Source organism: Chiloscyllium punctatum, chromosome 46, assembly GCF_047496795.1.
Source record: "Chiloscyllium punctatum isolate Juve2018m chromosome 46, sChiPun1.3, whole genome shotgun sequence".
In the NCBI taxonomy this organism is placed as follows: Eukaryota; Metazoa; Chordata; class Chondrichthyes; order Orectolobiformes; family Hemiscylliidae; genus Chiloscyllium; species Chiloscyllium punctatum.
In genome coordinates this window covers 63,562,113-63,577,283 of record NC_092784.1, presented here as the reverse complement: position 1 = coordinate 63,577,283, position 15,171 = coordinate 63,562,113, and the positions used below count along the sequence as shown (strand labels likewise).

Below are 15,171 nucleotides of genomic sequence, written 5' to 3'. Positions count from 1 at the left end.
CTTTAGCATTAGCAGCATGAATGTCCGCTGGTAGTGAAGTAACTAAAATTTAAAATGCCAAGATGTCTTGAAGCATTGTAGGGTGAGTGGAACAAGCAGAGATAGAGAAGATCACGGTCATAGAAGGACTTGAAAACTAGCTTAGGAATTTCAAAACTAAGATATTGCTTAACTGGGAACCAGCTTGGGTCAGCAAGCACTGGGGTGATGGGTACGTGGACTTCATATAAGATACGGATAACAGATGAGTACAGGGTCAGACTCCCATCCCGTGCTCACACAGCCTGCTGATTATTATTTAAATAAATAAAATATTTGCATTTTTATAGTGCCTGACTTAACCTCAGGATGTTCTGAACTTTACAACCACTGCTGCCTCACCACACCAAGCAGCTAGGCTCGATTCCACCCTTACACAAATATCTGTGTGGAGTTTGCATATTCTCCCCGTGTCTGTGTGAGTTCCTCCAGGGGTCCAATTTCCTCCCACAGTCCAAAGAAAACGTCAGAGGCTGAGGGGTGACCTTAGAGAGGTTTATAAAATCATGAGGGGCATGGATAGGATAAACAGACAAGGTATTTTTCCTGGGGTGGGGGAGTCCAGAACTAGAGGGCATAGGTTTTGGATGAGAGGGGAAAGATTTAAAAAGGGTCTAAGGGGCAACGTGTTCATGCAGAGGATGGTGAGTTCGTGGAATGAGCTGCCACAGGAATTGGTGCAGATTGGGATGATTACAACATTTAAAAGACACCTGGATGGGTATATGAATAGGAAAGGTATAGAGGGATATGGGCCAAGTGCTGGCAAATGGGACAAGATTAATTTAGGATATCTTGTTAGACCGAAGGGTCTGTTTTCATGCTGTACATCTTTATGACTCTATGTGCATAAAGATGCACATAGGTGGATTGGCCATGCTAAATTGCCCGTAATGTCCAGAGATGTGCAGGCTAGGTGGATTAGCCATGGGAAGTACATGGCTGCAGGGATAGGGTTGGGCATCGGGTATAGGTAAGATGCTTTTCAGAGGGTCAATGTGGATTCGATAGGCTGAATGGCCTGCTTCCACACTGTAGGAATTCTATGATAAGTCCACTGAAGTAGTTTCTTAGTTTATTCATTGTTATAATGTTGGAAGAACAATAGACAATTTTGCACACATGGAAGTCGTTCAAACAGCAGCAAGGTAATAAACAGTTCGTTTGTGATGTTGGCTGAGGAGTAAGTATTGACCAGAACACTAGGATGTAGTTTTTTTGAATAGTACTATGGGATCTTTTACACTAGTCTGAGAGTGCAAACAGGATCTTGATGTATTGTGACATCCAAAGATGGCAGTCCCGATAGTACAACAAGTCCCCCAGTGTCACCCTATCTGAGATACTCAAATTTTTGCAAGCCACAACTTTCTCATTGACAGGTAAGAGTGTTCCTACCGAGCCATGGCTAACACCATTGCATGAAGAACAACTGAATACATGAGGCATATGAACGTATGAGGTGTCGTAAAATTGAGTAGCGAAGATTGTTTACTGTGACAGCTCATTGATGGATCAGGGATTGCCATGAGCAGCATGCTGATGTAACAGTGAGAATCACTACTTGAGATACCCTGAGAGAGTCGAGAGTGTGATGCTGGAAAGGCGCAGCAGGTCAGGCAGCTTCCAAGGAGCAGGAGAATCGGTGTTTCGGCATTAGCCCTTCATCAGATTCCTGAAGAAGAGTTCTTGCCTGAAACATCGATTCTCCTGCTCCTCGGATGCTGCCTGATGTGCTGCGCTTTTCCAACACCACACTTTCGACTCTGATCTCTAGCATCTGCAGTCCTCACTTTCTCCATCCCCTGATTGAGTAATTGATATTTTAGTGATGTGGTTCAGGCAGTCTCTGTTTTTATTTCTGGTGAAATTGACTTAGCTTGACTATAATTTCTAATCTTATATTGAAGTGAGCAGAGGAAGCCAGCTGAAAAATGACATCTCTTACAGCCTCACATCTGTAGACAGGCTTGTAAATTATTTGTAGCAAATTTCACTAGCAGAACTAGCACAGAAAAAAAAACTATTGCTTTCCAGTACAGGCCTGAGAGCAGTCATAGGAGATAGAGCTTTCAATCTAGTGATATCGATAGGTAAAGTGAGTTGGCAAAAATTTGACAGATGGAATATAATGTGGGAAAATTTGGCAAGAGGAATAGAAAAGCAGTAAATTAATAAATGGAGACAATTTACAGAATTCAAAGGTTCAGAGAGATTTTGGTATGCTACTACATTAAAGAAAGTTAATTTTCAGGTACAATGAATAATTAGGAAGGTAAATGGAATACTAATATTTATTACATAAAGAATGGAGCACAGGGAATTTGTTTTGCAACTGTATAGGGTCTTGGAGACACAATGGATGGAGTCAAATGCAATTCTTAAACGGCTAGTTGTTACTTTTCTCAGAACCTTCCAAACAGTTTAGTCTTCCTGATCTGGTTGGGACCTCATGAGTATTCGTTAGCATGTTATTAATACTCATTAACACCCCATCCCACTGGAATTATGTTGAAGGGTGCAATCTTAGGAAAATGCGTTCACAAACTCCATTATCTACAAGTGATGGAGAAAATCAGGTTGGCATTGTACTTCCTAGCCACTGACACCTTTCAAACACTCAACCAGGGATGTGTGGCCTGTCTCAATGTACAGGCCAAAAGTAGAATCGTGAGTTCACAGATGTTCTTTACGGGAAGATAGTACAGTTTTTCAGTTTACCATGGACCCAGCAAGCCAAGCTATAAGAGATGTAGGATTTGCAACTCAGGTCCAAGATGCCATCCGCTGCATGCATGTGGCATTCCGAGTATGGCATCTTCCAGCCATGTTCCTGAACAGGAAGGATTTCACTCGCTCAACACCCAACTGGCATGGCAGGATGACAAAGGTTACCCCAAAATGTATGGTTAATGACTCCACTGTGCAACACTCAGCCTGATACCAAACAATGCTACAGTGCTGTCCCTCTATTTACTAGGGCTATCACTAAATAGGCAATTAGTCTTTTGAAGGTACAATTCTATTGCTTGGACCACTTAAGAGGTGCATTATTACCATTAATTATATGTTAATTTGTTCCTTTTGTGCTCATAATCTCCTGTTTAGTTTCCTGACCAGACCATCATTGAGGAGTTATGCAGAATTATCTGGGTGCTGTGCTTCTATGAAACAAACCTCAGTTCACAAAGGGCTTTGATGGAGAGGGGCCAAACTATTCTGATTGACGCCTGAAAATCAAACGTTTAGCTTAAAGTCTCATTTCCCAGAGATTATGTTCCTCCCACAAAACAGCAGAGAACGACAGCCTCAGCATTCTTTGCACTGTTCCTCATAAGGTACGTGTGTGTCCAGTGATGAATGTTCCTCAAGGTAATCTACAAGGGAACATAGCCAAAAGATATAACAGTATGAAAATAAAATTACAGGTCTGGTATACAAACCGCTGTATTTAAGTCAAGTATCAGGTTGTATAGAATGTTGACATACCTCTGCATCCAAAGTGATCTTGGTGTTCTTTAACCTTTTTATTCTTACTGTTGTATCTTGGTGCCACCTCTGCAGCCACAGCTGAGTTTAGAGAAGTTTGCAGGCAGTTTTGCTTTCTTGCCCAAGATGACTCTGGTGGGTGTCCTTTGATGGTCTAGTGCATGGGGATCTCTAGCCTGCTGAGGGTCTCCTGCAAAGGCACTGGTGAAACCTCAATATAACCTGATGGAGATATTGGGTTCCAGCTCTCTGAAGTGTCCTGAGATGAAAATCCCTGGGTTCCTGTCTGTTGCTTCTCCTACCAGGTAATAAGGGATATCTGCCAAAAGCAGGTATATGGAATTTGGCCACAGATCAGCCATAATCTCATTGAATGGCAGAACAGACTCAAGGGACTATTCCTTTTGCTATGTTCCTATGTACCATCGCCTGGATGATGAACGAATGCATCCATGGTTCAAGTGCTGGAGTAAAAGTTCCCAAAACATATCCTGTAGCTACTGAAATAAAAGCTGGAAATGCTGGAGAAACTCAAATCTGGCAGCAAAAATGGAGAGAGAAATGGAGTTAACATTTCAAATCTGGTATGATTAATGAGTCTGCCTGCCTGTTTGCCTCTATATCCCTCAAGCCTGCAAGGACCAGGATTCTATCCTCATACAGACTGAGGATTCCAATGTCAAGTTGTCCTTCAACCAAACAGGGCTTTTCTGTCTCTATTGCAGGCTGAGAGTTCTCTGGTGCCATGGTAGTGTCCCTACCTCCTAGCTGGAAAGTCTAGGCTCAAGTCCCATCTGTCCAAAAGGTGTGACATTTGTATGACCAGTTTAGAAACAGCTGAAACTGAAGCTGCAATTAGGTTATACTATCCTTCAGTTTAAAGTGGTTGAAGGTTTTAGTTGAAAAGAAAGCGTGAGAGTCACTTTATTGCTCATTGATTTCTCTTGTGATTGCTCCCACTCTGCTCGATTGGTGAGTCTTTTTACAAGTTTGCCAATTAAGAAGAAAGAATGCAATGCTGAGTTGTAAAATTGTTGAAGGAGGGAATAATGAGCACTGAGAAAAGAAGGAGGCATGTTCCTTTGTTCAAAAAGCTGGAGTTTATTAAAGAAAATATACAAATGGAAATTATTCACAACTGGAATATTCAACATTCCTATGCTTATAATTCTTCATCACAACCACGACTATTCCAAGTTAATGATCGACTTTGAGGTACAGCAGTGATCTGAAGTGAAGAAGGAAGTGGTTGAATTTCAAGGAAAGCTCATGCAGTCTGGAGGGCAAAATATTTGGCTCTGAGGATAAACTGACCATGACCCAGAGTGAATGAAGAAGTGAGAGAAAACTCTATTATCTTGTCATGATTGGAATGAAGCAACACAGAGTGATCTGCAAGGGCTGTCTTCAACAACAGCACAATGACAGCTGCAATCTTTATTATTAAACAATTTACCCACACTAATAAATGAATTATTTTTCCATCCTAACATTTGAATAAGGTGATTTTTTTTAACAATCTCATGGTAGTTGGAGACATGACTGATATCATCAATTGTATAGATTGAAATTCTTCCTTTTGCTAAAGTTGGAGTGAGGAGAACCAAATGTTGATATTAGTAACCATTGCCACCCAGATGCAACACATTGACTAATATTTGGCAAGTTTAAGTAACTTAGCTCTTAAGACCAAGAATTTTTCTCTCCATCCCTCTTAATTTTGAGAATAAGCAATTTGAACAGCTTGTGTCTTTGGATTAAAAAATCAATGGGTGAACTAGAGGTGCTGAGAGAAAGAGGAAGATTTCACAGTGCACTTCTATATGAGAATAAATAATAAAGAAATGTGCATAATGGGAGCAGCAGTAATTGCTCCCCCTTCACACTGTGTTATGGAGGTGTACTGTACCTTTAAGAGAGTTGAAGGACTTAGCAAGCACACAGAGTGCTGGAGAATTTACAATGTCACATTTGGTCCAGCAGCCAGTAGTACCTGGGTCGTTATGAGACAAAACACAAATTCAGATTCGGCCAATCAGTTTAAATTATACCCCAAGATACTAACCTCCAATCAAGTTTGAATTTAGTATTTTGACAATATTAAAACCAATGAAACAATCCAATGCTTTGGGGTATAAGCCTAGGAAAAATTGAACAGTTGGAGGAGAACTGCCAAAAGACCAACAGTGGTAGGCTGCTAGTAAGAACTCTCTGAAAGGTACCTGTCTGGAGAAGGAAAAAAAACCAACACTGACCCTGGGGAGCAAATCTACAGCGGAAGATAAAAAGAGAAGACAACAGCTGGCTGTTTTTGAAATTTGAATTTTTCTGTAAATCTTAATTGGGGGTTTTGTCAGACTAGTACTGTACAGGGGAAAGTAAACGATAGGTTTAGATAAATGAGTTGTCAATAGTTGTTAATTATTCTCTGTTAGACGTTAAAAAAAATTAGGTTGTTAATTTTTACTTTAAATTGTAAATTTTGGGATAGTTCTTTGCCTCTCGAATTTTAACTGATTACACGGGGTTAAATCATTTCTGCGTTGTTGGTTTAAATTAGCAGGGGGGTTTAACCCTGTGTCATAACACACTGTCACTTGAAAGATTTTAATTATCTTCCTACAAATAGGCTGAAATAGTTCAATTTCTAGCTTTCTCCACAATCTGTGTTTGGGGCTAAGTGAGTGAGTCATTGCTTCACTGGACTTCAATAATTGAACATTTAAAATTGAACTTCTTCATTGATTGGCTTGTTGGAAAAGTTAACTGTACCCTGCAGCAGAGTATAGTTAATAAGTTGGACTTTGCAAATTGTTTGTGACACTAAAATGCCAGCAGTAAAAATGGTTTTGCTGAGATGTAACATACATGCTAGTTGGAGTTTGGAAATCAACATCCATCTGGATTTTGCTGTTCCTTATTCTGTGGATGTAATGAAGAATATTGCTAATTGTTGTCTGGAGTTCAGATGTATGAAGTTAAACTATTTAGATGTAACATCAGTGAGATGGAAGGTTTCTCCTCATTGATATTGAGATTTCTTTGGTTATTCTTTGTTGAGGTTAAGTGCAAGCAGCCCCACAAATGCACATGATCCATTATTGATCAGAAATTGCTTTTATTTATTACTCTTCAGAGCTTGGCATGATTATTCATGAATTGTTGAGCTACATAGACAGGATTTCATCTTTGATAAGGGCTGAGTTAGCTAATCTGTCTGTGTGATGTTAGCACTGATGAAGTTAACCTCAGAAGACTGAGAAAGGAAGGAGAAAAAGTCCACCAACACATCCATTTCTAATAGGTCATAGAGACATTACAGCACAGAAGGAGACTAATCAGCTCATCGAATTGATTTTTTAATATCTGTAGCACAATCCTGCTGCCACTTCTATCCAGGAGGCTGGAAGAACACAGCAAGCCAGGCAGCATCAGGAGGTGGAGAAGTCAACGTTTTGGGTGTAACCCTTCTGCAGGACCTGAAATGTTGATTTCTCCACCTCCTGATGCTGCCTGGCTTGCTGTGTTCTTCCAGCCTCCTGCTTTTCTATTTTGGATTCCAGCATCTGCAGTTTTTTTGTTGCTACTTCTATCCAAGCCCTGAATACTGTACATGCAAGCTTGGTCTCTGAGCTGATGGCTGCAAATGTGAGAGAAAATATGAGATATGTTCACCTACACTCTCTCCTTCCTCCATTGATTAGGGATGTTAGGTATGGATCATTCAAAGCTGAGACAGACATACTTTTCAATTATCAGGGAGTCCAGATTTGTGGGAGAAGATAGGACAGGAGAGCTGAGGCCAAGATCAGGGTTATAAATCTGAATCTCTTATGATCTGAGGGTAGTTTATCCACAGGCTATACCTACTAGAGCCAAAAGAGGCCCACAAAATAAGTTACTAAACAACAAATCTTCCACATTCCTCTGGGATAGAGATCACAGATTTACCACCCATTGAATGAAGCAATTCCTCTTCATCTCAATGCTAAACAGCTTGCCCCTTATACTGACACTATGTCCCTTGGTTTTAGACTCCATAATCAGGGAAAACATCCTACCTATTTAACCTGTTGATTCCTGAATATATTCTGTATGATGAATGAGATCGCTTGTTTAGAACTAATGTCTGATGAAGGGTCACTGGACTCGAAACGTTCACTTTTTTTTCTCCACAGATGAAACCAAACCTGCTGAGCACTTTCTGTCTTTGCCTTTGGATTACAGGTTCAGTAGTGTTGCCACTCACTACAATCTCTCTAACTCAGGCCTTTTCTGAAAATGACAGATTCAGCTCTGAATCTGCATGTTTAAAGAGAAGCGCACTGGCTTGACTTAGGTGCCCTTTTCAGATGAAATTTGAAGTTGCTATTGAACTGATTTGGATGGGAAAGGAACAAAGGAAATGTGTTTAATTATACAGCATTACTGAATGTTAGCTGAATGGCCTCTTTCGATGCTGTATCAGTTTATCATTACACAAAATGCTCTGCTCCAGTTCAATATCCTCACCCTCTCCTCAGGGTTCTTTCACATGGTGGGAGTTAAAAATAAAACCTGATGTCTTTAGGGTGAGAGGACCTATTGATGTCCTCAAAGTAAAAGATTCTGTTACATTATTCCAGTAAGACCTGAACATCACCTGATACTGTTCTGCTCAATACTTATGATCTGGAGATGCTGGTGTTGGACTGGGCTGGACAAAGTTAAAAATCACATGACCTCAGGTTATAGTCCAACATTATTTTGGAAGTACAAGCTTTCAGAGCACTGCTCCTTCATCAGGTAGCTAGCAGCACTCCGATAGCTTGTACTTCCTAATAAACTGGTTGGACTCTAACCTGCTGTCGTGTGACCTTTAACAATATTTATGACTCAGCCAACATTATTAAAGCGATTTAGTTGATCTTAGAGTAGGATAAAAGGTTGGCACACCATTAAGGGCTGAAGGGTCTGTACTGTGCTGCACTGTTCTATGTTCAGATTATTTGATCATACCTTATTGCTCTTTGTGGAATCTCACTGTGCAAATTGACTGCTGCGTTTACATCAGTTTCACAATCTGCATTACCCACTGGATGATCACAATTTAACATATTTGAATCCTTCCCTCCAGTTCATTTATACAAAACAGTTATCCCACTATGCTCTTGAGTCAATGAGTTTCCTATGTGTTGTGACTTCTAATGTTTCTTCCACCCCCTTCACACTTACTTTTTCAATTGTGACTCCCACCCACCCTCCGGGGACCCCTTCTCCCACCTCTAACGTACTCCATCCATTTGAACATCCTGGTGTGTTTTCCATCCTCGACCTTTTTATCTCTAACTGTCGCTGTGGCATTGATCGCCTCAACCTGTCCATGCTTCTCACCCACTTCAACCTCTCACCCTTGCAAAGCTCAGCTCTCCACTCCCTCTGCTCCAACCCCAAACTCACCATTAAACCAGCGGAGAACGGGTGGGGAACCTCTACACCGCAAAAGCATGTGCCAACTCACAGACATTTCCTCCTCCCATCACCAAACCATCATTTCCCAGACCAACCACAACCTCATCACTCAGGGGATCTCCTGTCCACAGCCTCCAACCTCATAGTCCAGAACCCCGCACTGCTCGGTTCTACCTCTTACCCAGAATCCACAAACTTGTCTGCCCTGGTCAACCTATCATCTCTGCCTGCTCCTGCTCCACCAAACTTATCTCAACACTGTCCTGCCTTCCTTGATCCAGGAACTCCCCACATACAATGGGGACACAATGCATGCCATCCACCTTCTGCATGACTTTTGTTTCCCCAGGCCCCAATGCCTCATCTTTACCATGGACATCCAGCCCCTATACATGTCAATCCACCATGGTGAAGGCCTCTAAGCCCTACATTTCTTCCTCTCCCGCTGACCCAACCAGTACCGACACATTCAATCGATAGGCAGAACGGGTCCTCACCCTCAACGACTTCTCCTTTAGATCTTCCCACTTCCTTCAGACCAAAGGGGTAGCCATGGGCACCTGCATGGGCCCCAGCTATGCCTGCTCCTTCATATTAGACATGGAACAGTCCATCTTCCGTAGTTACACTGGCACCATCTCCCACCTTTTCCACTGCTATATTGATGACTGTATCGCCATCTCATGCTCCCACAAAGAGGTTCATCAGCTTCACCAGCACCTTCCATCCTGATCTTAAGTTCATCTGGATCATGTCGGAACTCTCTCATCCCTTCCTGGACCTCTCCATTTCCATCTCTGGTGATTGATTCAACATGGACTCTATTTCAACCCATCAACTTCCATACCTACCTGGACTACACCTCCTCCCAATGTTGTCCTGTAAAACACATTTCTTATTCTCAATTCCTCTGCCTCTGTCACATCTGCTCCCAAGAGGAGCAAATCCACTCCAGGAGATCCCAGATGCCCTCCTACTTCAAGGGCCGCAATTCCCCTCCCACGTGGTCAACAATACCCTCCAGTGCATCTCCTCCACTTCCTGCACCTCCACCCTTGAACACCACCCTTCCAACTGCAATAAGGATAGATCCTCCTGCTCCTCACCTTCCACCCCATTAATCTTTGGACACAGCACATTGTCCTCTGCCATTTCCGCCACATACAATCAGACCCAACCACCAGAGATATATTTCTCTCCCCACCCCTATCTGCATTCCGCAGAGACCATGCCCTCCGTGAGTCCCTTGTTAGATCCATACACCCCACCAACCCACCTTCCAAACCTGGCACCTTCCCTTGCCACCGCAGTAAGTGTAAAACCTGTGCCAACACCATCCCCTCACCTTAGACCAAGGTCCTAAAGGATCTTTTCACATTGGCAGAGATGTTTCTGCACATCCAAACACCTCATCTGCTGTGTCCATTGCTCTCGATGTGGTCTCCTCTACATTGGGGAGACAGGACGCCAATTTGTGGAAAGTTTCAGGGAACATCTCTTGGACTCATGCACCAAACAACCCCATCGCCATGTGCCTGACCACATCAACTCCCCCTCCCACTCTGCCATGAACATGCAAGTCCTGGGCATCTACTGCAAAATCCAAGCCACCTGATGATTGGAGAAGGAACACGTCATCTTCTGCCTTGAGACCCTTTAACCACATGGCATCAATACTGACTTCACTCATTTCCAAATCTCCCCTTCCCCCACCTTATCCCATATCCAACCCTTCAACTTGGCATCGCCCTCTTGAACTGTCCTACCTGTCTATCTTCCTTCCCATCTATCTACTCCAACCTCCCCACCTGCATCTACCTATCGTCTTTCCAGCTACCTTCCCCCCACATGCAACCCCACCCTCCTATTTATCTCTCAGCTCCCATCCTCTCCCCCACATTCCTAATGACGGGCTTATGCCCAAAACATTGACTCTCCTGCTCCTCGGATGCTGCCTGACCTGCTGTGATTTTCCAGCATCCCACTTTTCAACAATACAATACAGTCAGTCCTGCAGAGGTACCTTTACGCCAAACACTTTATGTATCCATTCCAAAATCCTTCCCATATATTGTCAAACTGAATGTAAAAATCCTTCATTTTATTTAGTAACATTTGCTTTTATTAGATCTAGCCAAATGTCACTAGGATTTAGTCACTAAAAGCTTGGACCCAACCACATGAGTAATCAACTTAAAAAATGAAATTGCTGGCAGTGTTTCAAACACTTGCTCACTCGGATTTAATTTCATAATTGCTGATTTGAACTTATAAATCATGAACTTCATTTATTTCTTTGACTTTTGTGTTCTCTTCTTTTCAACTCCCCTTAATGGCAGAACTAAAGGATGTCTTCCTCCATCTGTTGCTGGGAGGCTGCAGCTCGTGCCCTCTTCCAGGACTGCTGAGTGGATCCTCCTGCTAAAGACCTGTGACATTTGTTTGAGCGCATCAAGGTATTTCTGCTCTTCTCAACAGTTACAGTTTACATGGTTTTGGATAAGAACTACTTCCTTTTGCCAAGGCCTAGATCTGATGGACTAGTGTTAGAATTAGGTTTTGAGCTGTAATTTGAGGTCTTGAAAATTTATCAAAAACTCTAATCAATTAATTCCTTCAGATATTCAGATGCATAAGCAAATTGCAAAAGTAAACCATTGGGAAAAAAAAGTTGGATTGTTTGATGTCCAGTTTATATTTGGAAATGTCTAATCAATGCATTAAAATTGATTTCCTCTACTTGATCACTCTTGGTTTGTCCAGCTGTGGCTACACAAGGACTAGGATTCACTATTTTTTTCCTCTCAATTGTCCTTGTTCCTGTCATTTTCTCCCTTTCCCTAAAACTGTAATTGTGAAACGTTTCCAGCTTAGCAATCCAATATTACAAATTAGCTTTGAAAGTTGGTTGCTAACTAGATTTAGGGACTCTTGTACTTTCCCTTGCTGCAGTCAGTGACCCTTTCCTGGAGATCTGAGTAACTCTTCTGTTCTAGTGTTGAGAATTCTCTTCTCTTGTGCGTAAACCTCAAGCCACTGTGTTCGATCTATACACCTTCTCTGTGCAACTTAACTGTTCCTAAATCAAGATTCATTGGATCGTCTGTGTCTTTCCAGGACATCACTCATATTACATTTCAACATTTCTTCCAGATTAGTATTTGCAACCTATTCTGGACATCATTTAGTAATGATTTTCTGAATTGTTTACCACTTTTTTCCTACTGTTTCCAACCTTGGTATCTTGTGTAATAGTCCTAGACCTTCATCTAACTTCCTCAATAATGAGAGAAAATCTTGCAGGTAGCTGATACGCATTCAACATGTGTCTTTTTGGTATCAATTTGGTATCTTTCAGCAAATCTGCTCACACTAGACATTATTTAATGGAGATGGTTGGGGTTTATCATCTCCCAGCTAGAAAGCCAGTGAGAGCCTTTACTAGCCTCTTCACTGTACTAAAGTGTCAATGGGTCAGGCACCTAACTGGGCAGTGCCAGTCCTTCCCTGTAGAAGGACCCTGGGGCAGAAGCCTACTCCCTGGCGAGAGATATTGGCCAGTGAGAAGCCAGCAACTGTTTACTGTTTTGCAATACCACTGGAAGTTCAGTGGCTGCTGGTAGCACGATATTTATCCAAAACCTAAATTTGCAATGATTCCAGGTGTGTGATGGGACAGAGATGTCATGGGGGAGAGAGGAAGGACATCTGAGGGGAGGGGATGTGTCAAGAAGAGCAGGGAAGTGGTTTCAGTGGGTCCTCCCCCTTACTAATGACAGGTCCTTTAATGAGAGACCACACACTGTACCAGATGTCCACAAAAAATGCACCATTGTTTTCTTTAGAGGCTGTTCGCCTAGTGAGTCTCCTACTTGTAGCTGAACGAATGCCATTGGTTGAGGTACGAGAATCTTAAGTGGACATTAATTGGTAGCAATGTGGGAGAGACATCTGTTAGCCTTCCTGATATGGATTTGATCAGGCTGTGGGGGATAGGTGGCAGAGATCCCACCTGACACCCTCCTACCTGACTAAATATCCTCTACCACCAAACCCGCCACCTAGGAGGGCATTAAATTCCACTATTGTCTTACTGTAGCTTAGTGATATTTATGATAGGACCTGGGAACCTTTACTGTCCACCTCCCATCAGTTGAGGTTCTCAGCAAAATGAGACTGTTTGTGTCTGTGGATTTCATTGTTTAGCTGATTGTAACATGTTTAAGAGTTGGCATCAAGCACTATGTTCTGTTATTAAACAAAAACCCATATTCCATAATTTGCACATCAGTCTCCAGTAATTGGAATTCCTCAATCTAAGAGATACATCTTTCAGTTGTTTGCATCTGTGTTTTAATGTCAAGAATCAATTCAATTAAGTACTTTCAGCCTTTAACTTAGACAACTATATTGCAACTTTCTGGATTTGATTTGTGAAAATGTAGTTATGCTATTCCGGATGTACAGTTGTGGCAGTTGTTCACTATCTTTTTTTTAATTCATTTGTGGGATGAGAGCATTGCTGGTCAGGCCAACATTTATTGCACATCACCAATGGTCCAGAGTGTAGTTAAGAGTCAACCACATCGGTGTGGGTCTCGAGTCACATGTAGGCCAGACCAAATAAGAGTGGCAGTTTCCTTCCTTAAAGGTCATTAGTGAACCCAAAGGGGTTTTCCTCACACTCAGCAAGGTTTTTTGGCCATTAGAACTCTTAATTCCAGATTTTTAAAAATTGAATTCATATTCCACCATCTGCCATGGCAGGATTCCAACCTGGGCCCCCACAACATTACCTGGATCTCTGGATTAACAGTCCAGCGATAATACCATCAGGCCGTTGCCCTCTGGTATTAGCAGTGTGCCATGTTAAGTTTGGCAGCACAAGCAAGGCTTAGTTTCTGTAATGACATTTGACATTACAGATAAATAAATGAGCTATGCAAATTAGAAGATCCGATGTTTGATTATCAATCTGTGTGAATTTATCCTGATCTCAGTCAGGGGAACTCTAGTTGGCATCAGTTCATCAGAAATGGAGATAACCAATTTCAAAAGTGTTCACAGCCTTTATGTATAAGAGATCCATGCCAGTGTTTGTGCATCACATGAGTCTTCTCCCATCACTTCATCCAAACGTACCAATAGATACTTCAAAGCTGAAAGGTTCATTTCCAGCCGTTTCGTTACCTTACTAGGTAACTACTACTTTATATGTTTGGGTTTCTTTCTATAAATAGAAAGCAGGTATTTTCAGCATTGCTTCGCATGAGGTCCACTGAAGATGTTAATTAATAAGGTAATGAAACATCAAGAAATGAACCTTTCAGCTTAGCGAGCAAATCTACATCCAAAACCTCAACCTGAGCAACAAATCTTCTAAAAACTCACTAAGATACTTCAAATTCAATTCTCTCTTATATATTTATCCAACTTCCCCTTGAATAAATTTAAGATGTTCAAATTAGCTAGCCCTTTATGATAGCGAGTTCACACCACTGTCCACAACTATCAAGGTCTCCTGAATTCAGTATTGAGTTCATTAGTGACTTAGTTAATTTCTAGTTTGCATTTAAGAAATCTGAAGACAAGTGCACAATGGATGCTAAGTGAGTTAGTAATTGAGCAGTCATAAGTGTGTATTCAGGACATCATATTTTGTGCATTTACCATCAGATTTACTGTATTTCCTTTAGATTTTACTGTTGTTATTAACCACACCCAATGGTTTTCAACAATGGTATCAATGTTTTTCTTTTTATTTGTTCATTTCCAGGGCAGCACAGTCACTCAGTGGTTAGCACTGCTGCCTCACAGCACCAGGGACCCGGGTTTGATTCCAGCCTTGGATGACTGTCTATGTGGAGTTTGCACATTCTCCCGTGTCTGCGTGGGTTTCCTCCTGGTGCTCTGGTTTCCTCCCACAGTCCAAAGATGTGCAGTTTAGGTGAATTGGCCATGGTAAATCGCCCATAGTGTTCAGGGATGTGTAGGTTAGGTGCATTGGTCATGGGAACTGTTGAGTATTAGGGTAGGGGAATGGGTTTGGGTGGGATACTCTTCGGAGGGTTGATGTGGACTTGTTGGGTCAAGTATTCTGTTCCATATTGTAGGGATTTTATGATTTCTTCTATGATTTGTGAGATGTAGGCCTATATGAATGGCCAGTATTTATTGCCCATCCCTAAGTGC

At 41.8% G+C, this 15,171-nt stretch overlaps 1 protein-coding gene across 1 annotated transcript in view; it reads left to right on the top strand.

Annotated features, from left to right (window-relative positions):
* The window catches only part of LOC140468227 (3',5'-cyclic-AMP phosphodiesterase 4B-like), a 666,103-nt gene that overhangs the window by 11,222 nt on the left and 639,710 nt on the right, over positions 1-15,171 (top strand). Inside the window, exon 2 of the mRNA XM_072564484.1 lies at positions 11,319-11,435. The gene's annotated coding sequence lies outside the window, so the exon portion shown is untranslated. The remainder of the gene's footprint in view (positions 1-11,318; positions 11,436-15,171) is intronic.